Source organism: Protopterus annectens, chromosome 17.part0, assembly GCF_019279795.1.
Source record: "Protopterus annectens isolate FY-2018-M chromosome 17.part0, PAN1.0, whole genome shotgun sequence".
NCBI classification, from domain to species: Eukaryota; Metazoa; Chordata; order Ceratodontiformes; family Protopteridae; genus Protopterus; species Protopterus annectens.
In genome coordinates this window covers 607,643,827-607,661,262 of record NC_056751.1, presented here as the reverse complement: position 1 = coordinate 607,661,262, position 17,436 = coordinate 607,643,827, and the positions used below count along the sequence as shown (strand labels likewise).

Sequence of the window (17,436 nt, the reverse complement as noted above, 5' to 3'; positions counted from 1 at the left end):
CATAGGTAGGTACTAGGCTATCGGCCCTGGGGCCTATACAAGCCCAGCTAAAAAGGTACCCTGGCTTTTGCCACCCAAGAAAATTATTTTCCTGTGCCACTGTCGAGCAGAGCCACAGAGGTGATCCCCGGGGTGAATTTCCTATTTCCCATCCAATCATCAAGATTTTTCTTGAACAGTGCTAATGAGGAGCTTTGTTTGATATAGACAGGTAGTTTATTCCAGAGTATGGGAAGTCTCTGGGACAGGAATCTATCCCTCTGGCATGTTCTGTTTATTGTGGTGACAAGGTTTAGGTCCCTACAGCATGTAGCTTGGAGGGATTGGGATTTCTTTAAGTGGAGCATGTCCAACAGCTCTGGATTTGACATAGCTTTGTATGTTAGGCAGAGATCACCTCTGAGCAGGTGATATGCGACAGAGTAAAGTTGGAGTTTTTTTAGATGGTCTGCGTAGGGCATCTGTTTGAGGCCAGTAATCCTCTTTGTGAGGTATTTCTGCGGCCTTTCCAGTTGTTGTAGATGTCTTGTGAGGTACATACCAAAAGGGGCATTGTACTCTATAATGGGTCTAATGAGTGATAAGTAGAGGGGAACAATGACCTCTTTTTTTCTGGATGAGAAACCTTTTGTGATGAGGTGTGCCACGTAGAAGGATTTCCTGACTACTGTGGCGATGTGATTATCAAAGGAGAGACTACTGTCCACCTGTGTCCCAAGGTCTCTTATCACACTTTCGGTGTTAAGTATACTACCACCTATGTTGTAGTTCATGGGTACAGAGTTTTTACCAAAGAGGATGACAATGCACTTTCTGGCATTGAGCTTGAGGCCATGGCTTTGACACCAGGCATCTGTCTCAGTGAGGCCCTTTTGTAGGATGTCCACATTGTTAGGAGTTTCGATTATGGCTCCTAGTTTGCAGTCATCTGCTAACTTCATTAGCTAAAGACCTTCTGTGTTAGCCTGTACTTCAGAGAAGTAGATACCAAACAGGAGAGGACCCAGGACTGAACCCTGTGGTACTCCACTTGTCACTGGTCTGAAGTCGGATTTGGAGTCTGCTACTTTCACAGTGTGGGTTCTGTCAGTGAGCCAGTTGGCAACCCATCTTGTGACATAGGGATTTATACCTAGTTTAGTGAGTTTATCTATAATTCCAGAGTGGGGGATGGTGTCGAAAGCCTTGGCAAGATCTAGATAGGCTGTGTGAACCACCTTACCCTTATCTACAGCTTTGGTGACTGCTTCAAAGAAGTCTATCAGGTTTAGGAGACATGATCTGCCTTTTACAAACCCGAACTGGGTGGGGTCCAGAGTTTGGAGATTACCAATGTCTTTGTTTATAAGTTCCATGATGATATGTTCCATGGCCTTGCAGACCAGGCTCATCAGGCTAATGGGGCGGTAGTTCCCGGGGTCCATGGTGGCTCCCCCCTTGTGGAGTGGGATAACCGTTGCTGTGCGCCATTCAGCAGGCACAAAGCCTGAGGTGAGGCTATGATTGAACATGGTACTTAGGTGGGGTGCCAGTTCGTTCTGTAGTTCATGTAGAACGCAGCCTGGGATGTTGTCTGGTCCCATGGATGCTGTGTTCTTGGCTTTGGAGAGTGTGGTTTTTACCTGTGCAGTCGTGATTACAGGAACTTTGCATTCTTCTGGTATATAGATGGGCTCTTTAGGGGGTGTGAGGGGGGTAAAGTTAGCACTGAACCTATCTGCCAGGATGTTGGCAATATCAGTTGGGTTTGTATATTTAGTGCCACTGTGCTGTAACTCAGAGCAGATCTGCATGTTGCCATTGAGATTCTTGACATAGCTATAGAATTCTTTGTGGTTGTCTTTAGAATCAGTTTTCATAACTAGGTTTGGAGGATTTTATCATGGCTTGCAGCTTCTTACTGAGGCTGATCAGGGAGCTCCTCCACTTGTGGGTTTTTACTCTCTTTTGCAACAGTTTCTTCCTTCTGTTGTACAATTTGTTTATGGTAGGGGACCACCAGATTGGCTTCCTTTTTTTGGAGGATAGCATCTTGGTTCTGTTTGGGATAGCACGATCCATGCACTCATGTAAGTGCTAATAAAGTGCAATTGTGTAGGATTCAGTAGTCGTAACTGTATTGTCCAACTGCATGAGTGTCATGAAGTTCACCACTTCTGTCTTAAGAAGCATGAAGTTGGCTTTGGAGAAATTTTTTACCATGGTTTCCTTAATGGGGGTGGGGGCAGGATGCCCATACATGTCAAGCAGAGTGCCTCTTTGGACCTCTTCAAGAGGAACCTTGACGATTGGATGGGAGAAAGGAAATTCACCCCAGGGATCACATCAGTCACCCTGCTAGACAGGGGTCCAGGAAAGTAAATAATGTGGGAAGAAATAGCCAGGGAATTGTTATGGCTAGGCTTGTATAGGCCCTAGGGCTGATAGCCTAGTACCAACCTATGAACCTATGAACCTATGTGGATATCTAGGGTAGTTAGCTTATGGTCGGATCGGACCAATGAGGTGTTGACTTTAGGTGTGGAACATCAGTCACTCATGTTGGTAATGACTAGATCTAGGATATTGTTGCCCCTGGTGGGGGTGTGGATAAGTTGATCTAGGGCATTGCAGTTTATGAATTCCAGAAAGCGTTGCGTGAAGTAGTTGGTACATGAGTAATTTTCCCAGTTAATGGTGGGGTAGTTGAAATTGCCAATTATTAGGGTGTTTGGTTGAACCCTAATATTTTCCAGTACATCAAAAAAAGAGGAGTGGGAATCCTGGGGCATGGTGAGTGATCTGTAGAAAGCTACAATTTGGATTGCAGTTTTGCCCAGAGTTAGTTGCACTTGGATAACCTCGGCTGCATTATGCTGAGCAAGTAGCCTGGAGGTGAGGATATCCTTAATGAATATGGACACACTTATGCTGTTGGTATTCTAAAAGCCAAAGCCGAAAAAGTACAGTTGTGTACACTTACCATAAATGAAGATATAGATGTTTGAGTGTATTCACTGTTACAGTCATCACATTTGGGTTATCCTTGCCAGGGTAGCCCTTAGTCAGTGCGAATACCAGTGGCTTAGTATTTCTGCATCAGTTGCTGTCACTTCAAGACTGACGTCAGGTCGTCAGTAGTATAAAGTAAGGCAGCTGACGTCATTACATCAGTTTTTCTTGCCCCAACTGTCAGGAGCCCCCAAGTGGGAGCCAGGAAATGGTGGAAGAACCCCATCAGTAGAAAGTAAATACCAAAAAGTTCCTTGTAATGAGAGAAAGAGAGAGAGAGAGAGAGAGAGAAGGGGTGGAGGGAGGGAAACCAGGACTGCAACAGTGAATACACTTGAACATCTAAATTTATGGTAAGTGTACACAACTATAGTATATGTTATTCGTGTTTCACTGTTGCAGTCATCACATTTGGGTCAATTCCCAAAGTTGAGCAAAAGGGTGGAGGCAGTCAAGAAGACTGGGGGCTGGCTAGGATGCCCTGCAAGACTGCAGTGGCAAAGCCTGCCCTGGATTTGGAGAAGACAGGCAGGTGGTAATGCTTTGTGAAAGTATGAACAGATGTCCATGTTGCAGTCTCCAGGATGTCCTTGGTGGGGACTCCTCTGAGGAAAGCTGTAGAGGTGGAGGTTGCTCTGGTAGAGTGAGTCCTGACCCCCTTAGTGGGAGGTTTCCTGTGTTGTTTGTAGCAGAAATGGATGCAGTATGCTATCCAATTGGAAATGGTTTGTTTGGATATGGCTTTGCCCTCTGCTCCTGCAGCAAAGATGACTAACAACTTATCAGTCTTTCTGAATGATTTGGTCCTGTCTAGATAGAATCTGAGCTGTCTCTGCACATCTAGAGAGTGCAGTATTCTTTCCCTCTTGTTTTGTGGGTTAGAGAAAAACATGGGCAAATGAATGGATTGGTTGAGAGCCACACTGTACACCACTTTTGGCATGAAGGATGGGTTAGTCCTGAGGGAGTCCCTGTCAGCATGGAAAATGATGAAAGGCTCTACAGCCATTAGTGCTTTTAGCTCGGATACTCTTCTTGCTGAAGTGATGGCCAGAAGCAAGGCTGTCTTCCATGAGAGAAACTTTAACTCCACTGAAGCTGCTGGTTCAAAGGGGGGCAGGGTGACTTTCTCCAACACAAAGTTTAGGTCCCAAGCTGGGGTAGGTTCATAGGTTCATAGGATGGTACTAGGCTATCAGCCCTAGGGCCTATAGAAGCCTAGCCATAACAATTCCCTGGCTATTTCTTCCCACACTATTTACTTCCCTGGACCCCTGTCTAGCAGGGTGACTGACGTGATCCCCGGGGTGAATTTCCTTTCTCCCATCCAATTGTCAAGGTTCCTTTTGAAGAAGGCCAAAGAGGCACTCTGCTTGACATGCATGGGCAATCTATCCCAGAGTCTGCAGAGTCTCTGGGTCAGGAACCTATCCCTCCAGCATGTTTTGTTTATTGTGATGACAAGGTTTAGATCCCTGGAGCATGTGGCTCTGAGGGATTGGGATTTAAGTGGAGCATGTCCAACAGCTCTGGGTTTGACATGGCCTTGTATGTTAAGCAGAAATTGCCTCTGAGTAGACGATATGCAACAGAGTATAGCTGGAGTTTTTTAAGGCGGTCAGCATAGGGCATCTGCTTTAGGCCTGTGGTTCTTTTAGTGAGGCATTTCTGCGGCCTTTCCAGTTGTTGCAGATGTCTTGAGAGGTACATACCAAATGGGGCGTTGTATTCTATAATAGGTCTAATGAGGGATGAGAACATTGGGACAATGACCTCCTTTTTTCAATCGTCATTAAGACCTGGGGGGCACAGGCGTTCAGCTTAATTTGCCAACATAATTCCTTGACTTCTAAATATGTTATTTGGTCATGAATTGTGACCAGATTAAGCTGAACCACGCAACCATAAAACCTAACTGCAAATTTTCTTGCAACTCCAAAGGGGTTGTTTATGCTGCCCTGTGTCAGTACTGTAATATGTTCTACACTTGCAAAACTAACTAAAAGAAAGTTAAGGGACAGAATTTATGAGCATTATAGGGACATAAAAAACGGTAACAAAAACAATGCCTTGTATAAGCACATAGAAAAATACTCAACACATGTTTTTTTTTATTTGCTGTTGTTGAAGGGGTCAAAATAGATGCTAGAGGGGGTCTCTGGGAAGACTATTTAGAATTTGGGGAATTATGTTGGCAAATTAAGTTGAATGCCTGTGCCCCCCAGGTCTTAATGACAACATTAGTATAAGCAGCCTATTAAAGCTGCATTCTTATTTTATATAGTTTTTATTACTTTTTATATGTTTGAGTTGTATATTATGGCTTCTGTTTGTTGAAATGTTATTATAACATTTCTGTCACTTTGTAGGTAACAGTGTTTTTTGCTGTTTTACTTTAAAATTTGTCCATGAATTCAAATGTGATGTGTTAGATAAAGTGTGTTCATAATTAATGTTATGAGAAGTTTCATTGGCTTACTATGTCATGTGTTCTCACAGATTTTAGTATACTTAACAAGAGTGTGTTAAGTTTTGTTGTATTCTGATGAAGTCTTTGGCTACAACCTGACGAAAGTGCTCAATAAAAGGTTTTTGATTATCCTGGTGGAGTTCTTGTGACACTGTGTTCCAGGCTTGCTCATCCTTTGGTGGTATCAGTCTTTTTCATTCTAGTTCATAATCTTATGCATTTGTGGTGAGGATCTGGGTGGTGTGGGGTGGTGAGAAGGGCAGTCCCTTGTTGTGGTAGCATGCTGCTGCCCACCAAAGGAAATCTTTCCTTAGACAAGTTATCATTGGTATAAGAGTTTCTAGGTCTTGAGAGTGTTGACACCAAAGGCTTTTTAGGTACCATTGAAGTTTCCTCATATGCAGTCTTGCATATGGAATGAGTAGAATGCAATAAGCCATGAACCCTAGAGCTTGCAGGATTTTCCTTGCGGATAACTGGGTATTGGTGGTTAGTTGAGAGAAGTAGGCTGTCAGGTAAGTTTGCTTTTCTGGTGTAAGGAATGCTGTCTTGGATGCTGTGCCCAGACTTGGTCCCAGGAATGTACTTTTTTGGGTGGGTACTAGTTTGGATTTCTTTTCATTGACAGTGTACCCTAGGGAGGTCAGTAGGTCCTTTACAAAGGCCAGGTGCTTGAGCAGCTTTTCCTGACTGTCTGCCTGAATTAGCCAGTCATCTAAGTATGGGTAAATTTGACTATTTCTTTGGCTGTAAAAAGCAGTGGCGGGGCCAGGCATTTTGTGAATACTCTTGGAGCAGTAGATAAGTCAAAGGGAAGTACAGATAACTGAAAGTGCAGAGATCCTTCCCTGAAATGCAGATATGACCCCTTGAAGCCTTTTTTTGGGCCGAGATGTCAGAGACAGAGATTTTACAATAAACCTGTGTTGGATTCACTGGCTGGTTGTATTTTATATTTTTCGTTTGTGGTGGTCGTTTTTTATTTCCTGCATGATTCCCTGACTGGGATGTATAGGTAGGCCTCTTTTAGGTCTTGGGTGACTAGCCAAGCATCCTTGGAGAGCATAGGTAGTAGTTGTTGGAGGGTGAGTATTTTGGTATTTAGAATGGATAAATCAAGGATGGGGCACCAGGTGCCCTCTTTTCTGGGTACCAGGAAGAGCCTGGAGTAGAAATCTTGGCCTATCTGTTCTGCAGGAACGTGCTCTATTGCACTCATGGACAACAGGGAAAGGACTTGCTTTTTGGCCTCTGCCCACTGTTTGGAGGTTGATCTGGGAACCCTTTTGGGGTTGGTAGAGTGTGAAAAGAAAATTTGTATCCCTGGGACACTATGTTGAGGCACCATCGGTCGTTGGTAATGGTGGACCAGGCACTTGCGTGGAAGGAGAGTTTTCCTCCCAGGGGCAGGTGCAGGTGGGCAGAGGAAGGGGGTGGAAGTGGAGAGTCATTGTGAGTTCTTACCATGAGGGGGTGGCTTTGCACTCCCTGGTTTAGAAGTGGAGGTACTCTATTGCTTTGATCTCTGCATTCCCTGTGGCTGTTGTCGGGGGGGGGGGTGCTTCCCCAGGGTATGTGGTGAACTGACCTGGAGGGGGTAGGAAAGGACCAGTGCTTGGAGGGGCAATGCCTACTTAACCTGGGTGGCTGGATCTGCAGGAAATCCTTAACTCTCTGCATAGATTTAGCCTTTTCTTCCATCTTTTTTTAAACCTCCTCTGCCCTGGTGCCAAATAATTTGTCTTTGTGCAAGGGTGCATCCAATAGTTTAGATTTGACCATGGTCTGGCAAGGGCTGTTCCTTAAGCCAAGCATGCCTTCTAAGCAGAGAACTGGTGACTGCTGCCCTGCAGGATGCTTCTAGGGCATCAAAACTACAGTGTAAGGTGTGCTTAGTTACTTGACTTGCAGAATGCATTAAGTCTTGCAGGTGTTTATTTTTTGCACTAGCAGGAAAAGTTGATATTTTTTGTTTGAGGAGTTCCATGGTATGCTGCTGAAATTTTAGCATATGGAACTGACAATTTAGTCCTCTAATAGCAAGAGTAGCAGAGGTGCATACTTTTTTACCTCATCTGTCTAATGCTCGGGAATCCCTAGGTGTCAGGAGTTAAACTAGATTCCATGAAAACATCTTCCACAACATCCAAGACAGGAGGAATGGCCAGGGATCTGTGCTGTGGAAGATCTAAAAATTCCCTGAGTCTCTTTTTAGACTGAGGGTAGTCCTGACATTCCCATTGGAAATGCTCCCTTAAAGAATGAAGGGTTTGCCCAAAGGAAAAACCTTCAGGTGGAGAGGCTGAAGGAATGGATTCCTCTGCATCAGAATCCTCATAAGCAGAGAGGGGTTGCATGTCTTCATATTCAGAGGCATCAGAGTCATCGGAATCCTGTTCAGATAAGACAACTGGGGACAAATCTCTTTTTCTTTTGGAAGGGGTAGCTTGGCTTCCCCTGATCAACATTATACGGTCTTCCTCCATTTTAAGCATTTGACACTGAGGCAAGGAAGCAGGTGCCTGAAATTGAGTCGTCTTTTTCTTGGGTGTGGTTCATACCCTGGGCCTTAGAAACTCGTCAGTTTTTGAAAGAATGGTAGATGTGAAAGAAGTTGTCGGTTTGTGTTGAGAATCGGTAGTGCAAAGTACTTCCTTGGAAGCCGGTGCCTGCTCAGTGGCTCTGGACCCATCCAAGGTAGAGACAACCTCAGGATCCTTAGTCGATGAAGAGTTTTGCGGCATACCGGACTCCGAAAGGGTCTCGGTAGCCACCTGCGAATCCACAGAAGCGGGCATCAGGGGCTGCGTAAGTGCCTCACTGAGGCCTGTTGAACTGATGACTAGCTTAATGGAAGCATCGTCAGTAGGTTTGGACCTGTGTGAACTGTCTCTGTCTTTATCCTTATGTTTTTTTGGAAGATCTGCTGTCGGATGGCTTACCGAAGCCATATCATAAATCGAGGGCTGAGAGTGAAAATATCTAGCTACAATACGGGCCCGATGATGTATAGTTCTGGCGTTGAACAAAGCACAAAAGTGACAACGGGGGACGTCGTGGTCCGGGCCTAAGCAAGTGACGTAGTAAGAATGAAAGTCTCGGTGTGGTATTTGCTTTTCACAGGCGAGACAATTGTTAACTTTTTCTGACATCGGTTAGAGCAAGAAAAAAGGATCCCCAATGGGGTACTTAGCTTTAGAAGTCTTCAACTTTAATTTGGAAAATGAAAACTCAGGTAGCGGCCGACCGGCACTCGTGTGAACTGCTTCTGCTTTGGGCTCCTCGTCAAGAAAGACTGATGTAATGGCGTCGACTGCCTTACTTTATACTACTGATCACCTGACATCAGTCCTGAAGCGACAGCAACTGACGCATTAATACTAAGCCTCTGGTATTCGGGCCAACTGAGAGCTACCCTGGCAGGGATAACCCAGATGTGATGACTGCAACAGTGAAACACGAAGAGCATCTACATTTTATGTACTTGATTGAGTGCTCCATAGCACAGAGAGATGAAGTCTTGCCTGTGGATCAAGAGACCTGGGTTTGCTTAGACACACGATCCCTAAAGAGTCAACTGGAACTGTAGGAGGGGTATGAGTGACTGTTTTGCCAGTTCTTCTTTCCTGGGGTGGAAGGTTAAGGAGGTTTACTGTGGGGACGCAAAAATCCATAGTGAAGTCTGTGGGCTTTAGCACTCCTAGTTTGAGAATATGACAGCAGATCGCATATGGATATAAAACTGCATTGACCTCACTGGACATTATTGGGGGTGGGTGAGATAAAGAGGTAAGGCATAATAAAAAAATAAGTCTAAACTATTTGCAGATGATGACTCACCTTTGTTTGACTCTTGCCCCAGCTGAAAAAATGGCTTTAAACAAGCCTGTAGTGAATCTTTAGACTTAACAGTTCAGTGTAAATATTTGCAATTTTTGTCTTATGAGTTAGATAAGGACTGTACTGAATAGGTAATTAGAACTCGTGAAGTGCAGAACAAGAAAACATAGTCAATGCAGGGAGGAAATAATAAGAGATTTAATCTCCATTTCCGTTGTCCCTAAACACTCTGAGACATTTGTGCATGCTACTGTACCAGTTTAGTGCAGATGACTAATGGATGACTTGTTAACAAGCTTCATCATGTAGTCATTAGTTTGATTCCCTCACTCTCCACAAATCTCTTAACCAGACGATATTCCTTAGCCTCCTCTAAAAATAGGCCTTAACCCAGTTGGATAACTGGGTTTACAAGATAAAGTAAGTGAGTAAATAAAAGTACAGGTTGCAGTGTACTCCTCTCTCACTTTCTCTTTGTTGTACTTCATCACTCTGGTCATCTACTAAGCCATGCTGTCTGATCTGTGCTTCTTGCCATAGATTTAATGCTGACCACATTAGCTGGATGTGCTGCTAGATATTTGCGGCTCAACAGACCAAGCCCCAAAACTAAGACACTTTAAGTGTGAGTCAAAGGAGCTGTAAAAGTTGCTTTTACACTCTGAAAGTGTTTTCTTCAAAGAGGGGGGGGGCAAGCTTCCTACACCCTTGTGTGGGGAGGGTTGCACCCCCACACCCTCAGTACTTACATATACTAACAATGAGACTGCTGTACCTCTGACAAAAAATGGAATTCTCCAAGTAACGACAATTTTGGACTCGGTAGATAAGCATTTCTCAATAGCTGCACTTATATTTTATCAGTTCAAAGGATTGCAATTACTGTCCTCCAGCTTACAATGAGAACCCCAGCAACTGCTCACATTGTAAAAAAAGCAACACAAGGTGAATTGCATAAGATTGCTTAAATCAGTAAACTAGAAATTAATTGAGAAAATGATTCTATTCTAACCGAAACTAAAAACATTGAGTAAGTGTGCAATAACAAGTTACAGATGCATTCCTTTGAGATTTCCAGCCAACTAGCAGTGCTATTTATACAGGTTCATAACTTCATAGGTTTGAAAAACAAACTTATGGCCTATAGGCCATCCAGAAGCTTGACAACCACTATCTCTTTTTAGAATTTATAGATTCCCATGTAACCATCAAGATACTTCTTAAATCTACAGAGACACCTATGTTGTCTTACAGTTCTAGGAGTCTGTTATGCTGATTACTATTGTTAAATTATGTTAATCATTTCTTTTCTTTTCCAGGAAGCTTTTCTCTCCTGGCCTCCACTGAAAATGGGCTCTTTCCAGGCCCTGTGGACTTTCCCGGTTAACAAATGCAATAAATAAATATATATAAATGAATGTTAATATTATTTTAATAGTTACTTGTCCACAATTTGTGTGTTCACAGCAGATGTTTTTAAAAAATAGAGAATCATTCGGATCCCCATATTCAAAGACCATTTACTTACTTATCAAGAGATATGACAGACAGAGGTACTAGAGAGATACTCAGATTGAGAAAGAAATAATGTAAGTTACAGACTTTGGCCATTATGATTTTGTATATGGGAGATATATTACAAAGACGACAAATCATAAGCCTTTACAAAAGGATCTTTAAAAGGTCTTGCATAAACATCCTCAAGATTGTGAAGAAAGCTTCTAACACTTCCAGAAATATGATGGAAGTGCATGGCACAAGCCAGGAAGACTGATGCATATTACTGACATGCTAAGTTAAGTTTATCTGGATTATTGTAAGGAACACTAGTGGAGGAAGATCTCACAGTTCTCTGGGTTGTAATGCAATTTACAAAAACTCGTGCGAAGCAAAAGGAATTAAAGAAATCTAGCAGAAAGCATATAAAAATGCAACCACTAAGAAAATTATATTTTTCTGGATGGCAGATTCTGCAAAGCGCTTTCCACTTACATTGATAATTTAACCTTATTAGAACTTTGTAGAACTAAAGAAAACCACATATTTAAAAAGACATTACGCAAAACTATACTAGACAAACCTAGCTATCCATATTATATTAAAGGTAAGTTATACATACATCATAATAATAAAAAATACTATATTGTATTATATTAAAATAAACAATAATACACTAATATGACTAAAACTTATATATAAAATATAATCCCAACAATCAGTATTTACCGTACCAGACTTCTATGTTTAAGCAAACATGCAATGTTACATGAGTCATTTAACCCTGGAGGGGCAAATGCATTTAAGCGAATTTGCCATACAAGTTCATGTTCCTCAAGATGTAAATTCATAGGGCCACCTCTCATATTGAATTGAATTTAGTCTATGGCTTTAAACATGAATTTATGACCTACATTCTGGGAAACATGTTTAGCCAATGAGTTGTCCAATTTATTTATAAAGATAGCGTAGGTATGCTCATTTTTTATTATTATGATGTATGTATAACTTTCCTTTAATATAATATGGATAGCTAGGTTTGTCTAGTATAGTTTTGCGTAATGTCTTTTTAAATATGTAATAGGAAAGAGGTGTGCCTAATTAAGTGATTGTTTCTAATCATTTAAATAACACTGTTTTTCACTGTGTACTTTTTTCTGAGGAAGTTGCTTTATTTTAGCAACAAAAAGCGCTTCAATAAATCATTCTTCATTTACTTGTGGGTCTGCTGTTCTGGTTTACTGCTGACTTGTGGTTAACTTTGTAGAACTGTCATTTACCCAGGATGTACAGTTCAAAGGTAAGAAAGTAACAATTTCTTCAGAAATGAGAATGGTATGTGTTAATTATTATTAAAAGACTCCAGAATTTGCACAATTGAAACACACAACAACATCTACTATGAGAGCTGTCAATATTTGCAAGATACAAGATGTAGCGAAGTCTGACAATGCACTGTAATTTATCAGGTAAGAGTTCAAATACTTTTTGATATTTTGTGCATTTCAGCACATTATTTAACTCCAAGATATCTGCACTCTAATTGGGAAATAGCACACATGGTTCAGACAGTAAAAAATATATTGGGAATGTGATGAATTAGAAAATAACATTAATTTTACATCGTTAGACTAAGAAATATACATTTGCAAACATTTATCACCTTTACAATTACTGATGGGAGGAAGGCTGAGATTCAAGTTGGTAATGTCATTTAATTTGCTGAGTCTGAAAAGTAGAGTGCAAATGTCAGAATTACTCAAGAGCAGATAACTGAAACAAAAGCTGTAATTTGATAGATGTACAAGTGAAAACTCTAGTTTGAAAGAAGGGAAAAGACTCAGAGTAACAATGGATGAACATTCTGGACAGAAATCCCACAATTAAACTAATGTATTAGGATATCACCAGAGTTCAAGCTCTTACGTACTTCATGGAGAAGATACGCTGCATGGAATAGATCACATGCATTTATTAAAACAACCAAGTTGTATAGTCCAAGATGCATGAAATATCTGAAATGTCTGAGATTCCTGTCAATTTGTCTTTTTCTGATCAAAGAGTTGAGTTATTGCATTCAATTTCAGGAAGTCCTGCTAATTTTGCAAGCAATCCAGTTCAGAGAAACATTGCCTTCCAGTTCTCCAGTTAAGAGTAGTGATTCCTTATTTACCAGTAATGACCATATTACCACTTGTGGTAGACTGAAATCAAGAAACTACTCCATTTCAATGACTGTACATGGAGTTTATAACTGACGTGACTTTCAATTATTTGGTTCCTTTTTCATGGTGCACATAGCCTCATGATTCACCACTTTACAGTTTTGTGGTGGATATAACCTTATTTTTCTGACAAAAGAGTGATACAGTATCCCTTTAAGAAGTAGTGTTACTTGAAATGTGACTCATGTGACCTGTGGGGTTGACAGCGGCTAGTAAGTAAATCTGTAAGCTAGTGGCATGTCTCTCATAGCTCTTTGGTGCTAAGGCCTCATGCCTACAAAGGTATCTGATATTAATAACTTTATTTGGAACTGTAAACCAGGATCTAGAAGACCCATTGGTTTCTACTCAGACAATGCAACAGAGCTCCATATCTAGTGACTGATTAAAAAATAGAAAGCTGGAAAGGAAAATTGCACAAAAAGATTAATTCTTCAATTCAAACATGGGAAACACTAAAGTTTTAGTTTATTTGATAATTTCACCCATATCCAAAAGTATATCACAGTGAAAAATGCATGTAACTAGGCTTCTGTGTTTTTACATCATGTGGTTCACTTATTCATTCTCTATGGGTTCTGTGCTATGTCTCCTAAAAGATCTATCTGGCTTCCCTACTAAAATGTCCCAAAAAACTCCTCTGGATGAACTATATAATTTAGTGACTACTCTTTATGTGGAACATTACACTGTCACTCATATAAACATCTCTTCAGTTTGTGCTCTTGTCCTACTTGTAGTTCCCTTTGGCACTACTTGTTATCCATTGTACTGGTCCTCCTTTAATCTTTATTTCATGACACCAAATAATCTGAGTGTTTTCATATTCTCTTGGTGACAGTGGCTGATTGTCCGGAAGGCTACAGATGTGACAGCACTAGTTCCTACTACACACTGCTTAGTGCATGTATGATCTAGGAAGATTTACAATGAGGATTTACTGACCTGGGACATCGACAAAGTCTATAGGTTATGTTGATCAGAGCGTGTGTATGTACCTTTAAGAAGCATTTCCAGATGTAAGCACTTGCATATAAATAGAGAGCACGTGCAGGCAGCAGTGCCATTTTGACAGAACAGCCAGAGTGTTAACATGTATGAGTGTGGTAGTCAGTCTGTTTATAAGTTTATGTAAGTTTAAGTTACAAAGTCTCATTCCTCATGTGTTTGTGTGTAATAAAGTTGCTTGAACTGAACCCATGGATGCTCGTCTGTTTTATCCTGACCAGACGAGCAACAGGTTATATCTTATCAGTTTTCTCTTCAATACTGAAGACTGCTGACTAGGACATGACAGGTATTGTTTTGTGATTTTTATCTTTTGTAGTTTAACTGTCTTGTCTGAGACAAAAAGAACTGCTCTGTATCAGTATGCAGAGAAACCAGGAAGTCACAATTATCATAAAACGCAAGCAATCATCTCCAAAGGGAAGCCACACTGAAACTGAAATATTTGTATTTGTCAATATATCTTGACGCAATGTATCAAAAATCATGCAATGTGTTTCTTATTATATTTTAAATTTTGTATAATACAAAATGGTTGACATGGGGACTGTCATGCTGAAATCTTCATCATCATCAAACCCCTTTATCCCATTGTTTGCTCATGGGGTTGAGGTGCCATGTTAATTGTCTCCAGTGTTGCTGATTCTGTGTCACTCTCCTACCTTCTTTGACAGTCATGCCTGATTGTCACAGGCCTCCTCTCATACAGTCTGTCACAGGCCTCCTCTCATGCAATCCATCCATCTCTTAGTCGGACATTCTCATTTCTGCTTGCATTCTTCTTCCTGTCTCTCACATATCTTCTTGCTGACATCATTTTCTTTTTCAGATTCTTTTTCTTCTTCCCAAAATGCACTCTGGATCTCTATAATAGGACACAGTTACACAACATAAAAAGGATTTTCTGCCATTATTTATTTATTTATTTTTGCATAAACAGTAACTTTATTGAAACACTGGAATATAACAGTAACCTTAACTCAGAAAAGAGGAATCACAAAGTGGAAGTATCAATATAAGCTGAATTTCTACTGGAGTAATATGAACACATGGCTTTACAATTACATTAAAGGGAGTAATATACAATTGTTTTTCAAATAGATTTTATAAACTTTAAAGGGACTATGTTGTTGTTGTTGTGTCTTTCGGCTTTTCCCGGTTAGGGGTCGCCAGAGTGGAACTCCAGTCCACTAATGATTGGCAGTAGATTTTTACATGCTGGCTTGCCGGGCCTAACGCACAACCTTCAATGAAGGAATGCCCATTCACGCATGTCGCCACACAGAAGACGCTCTAACTGAGAATCGAACGAGCAACGTCTAACTGTGAGGGGACAACGCTACCGCAGCATAAAGAAAAGGATTTAAATTTGGATGAAACTGTGCCATTTATTCATGCAAGAGGAAGAGAAACAAAGCTCAGCAAGTGAATAACCTACAGTCTTTCTTACAGAGAAAAAGAAGCCTAAACCTTTAACAAATTTTGCTCACAGTGTGCGTTGGTATCTTTAAGGAATGAGGTATAGATAATTTTAACTGGAGTACTAGAGGGTTGAATGGATTGTCTTGAAAGCAGGTAGCCTTTCCTAATAATCTTATAGTGGAGTTTCTCCTCAGAAAGGATAAAGGGAGTTTTTCAAGTTCATGCAATATAGGATCTTACGACCACTGAAAGTTGCAGCATCCAGGATCTCCTGTGGGTTCCCTGTGCATCGAGGTCACTTGACAGACAAATCCATAATTCCAGTTTAAAGCAGGGAAAATTTCCACCTGAGATACTAATCACCCATAGCTGGACTAAAAACCATAATCTGAAAATATGGGGCAGTCCAGAAATTTATGAATGGCAGTAGTGTTAAGAAGTCCACATTCTGAATATAGAATATTTTCTATGAATCCCTTGTCAACACTATGGGCCATTAGCCTTTATGTAACAATACTGTTTTTTGTAAGACATAGAGGAACAGTTTTTGATTCTTACTATTTGTTAGAAAGGAATTATGGTGCACAACAGAGTGACTTACCCCAGTTCTGGAGAGCCAAGACTGTATATAGCGTAGCACATTTTCCCAAGAATGAGAGATACCAGTTTGATATAAAGAAGCCTTGTATCTGATTATCATTTGACTCCAAGGTTACAGGTTTGTAAAGTATAAAAGTCAACTGATATGTATGCTGTGAAAGGGGAGCTTCTACTCATGTAAAAAAGCTGCAAAAACTTCCAGAAGCATGATCTTGGCAAGTCCCATGTGCTTCCAAGCCTGTCAAAGCTATGAAGGTAACATTGTCCATTTATTTTGGTGGTAACATCAACAAGCCATCATAGACCTATTCTTTTCCTATCTGGATTCATAAATGGAGATTTGCTGAAAGTAAAGTGAGGGTTACCCTATAGGGTATGGCTGAACCTCACATTTCTGGCCATTTAGGGATTTTGACAATGCCCTAAGGGCCAAGTTGTTTTGATATATAGAATTCCAAGATTTAATGTGCTTAGGTAGGAATTGGGGATACCAACCTAACCCCCCATGATGAAATTGAGTTTAATATCCTGCCTTTTAATATCTACCCTAATACTATCTTCTTTTCTTCTCTTTTTCTCTCTCGATCACTGTTTGATCAAACTATATTCTACTCTCAGTTTATGTACTTTCTCTCTCTCTACTCCTCATATGTAAATATTGTAAATAGCATGTAACCTTACACCTTCTTTTCATACAGTCAAACCTGCTACTTAAGGAAACTACTAAATCTATTGTATCTACCTTCCTGAATGATGTTTTTTGAAGTATACTGCGTGTATTTGCTTTTTTACTAACTGTATTCAATGTAATGTTATTCCAAATGTATATATTTTATTACTATCTTTTACACTATGTAACTTAGATTGTATTTGCTTTGCTTTTGGAGCTTTTCTCCCCGGGCCTCCACTGAAAATGGGTACGTTCTGGCCCAGTGGACTTCCCCGGTAATCAAACTGGAAATAAAATAAATAAATAAATTATAAACAAAGGTATGGCATCAAAGTCCAAGGAAGTCATTGTTCAGTTGTATTCAGCATTCATCAGACCTACCATTGAGTACAATGCCCCCTTTGGTATGTACCTAATCTGGCATATCCAACAACTGGAATGTCCATAAAGGTTCTTCACTAACAGAATACAGAGCATAAGTAATATGTCCTATGCAGACCGCTTCAAGGCCATATCCCTGTAGTCTGTCTCCTACAGGCTTTAGAGGGGAGATCTATGCCTAGCATCCAGGGCATTGTCAGACCCCACTCTGATGGACCTCCTGCATATCCACAAAACAAACAGTACCAGAATTACCCATTCTAAAGACTTAAAACTTGTCTGTGATATAAATAGGACCTACTGGAGAGATAGGTATGTGTCTCAGGGACTAC

General features: G+C 40.8%; 1 protein-coding gene across 1 annotated transcript in view; it reads left to right on the top strand.

Moving 5' to 3' along the window:
• LOC122791831 overlaps positions 1-17,436 on the top strand; it is a 305,664-nt gene that overhangs the window by 120,018 nt on the left and 168,210 nt on the right. The gene's annotated exons all lie outside the window — the stretch shown is intronic.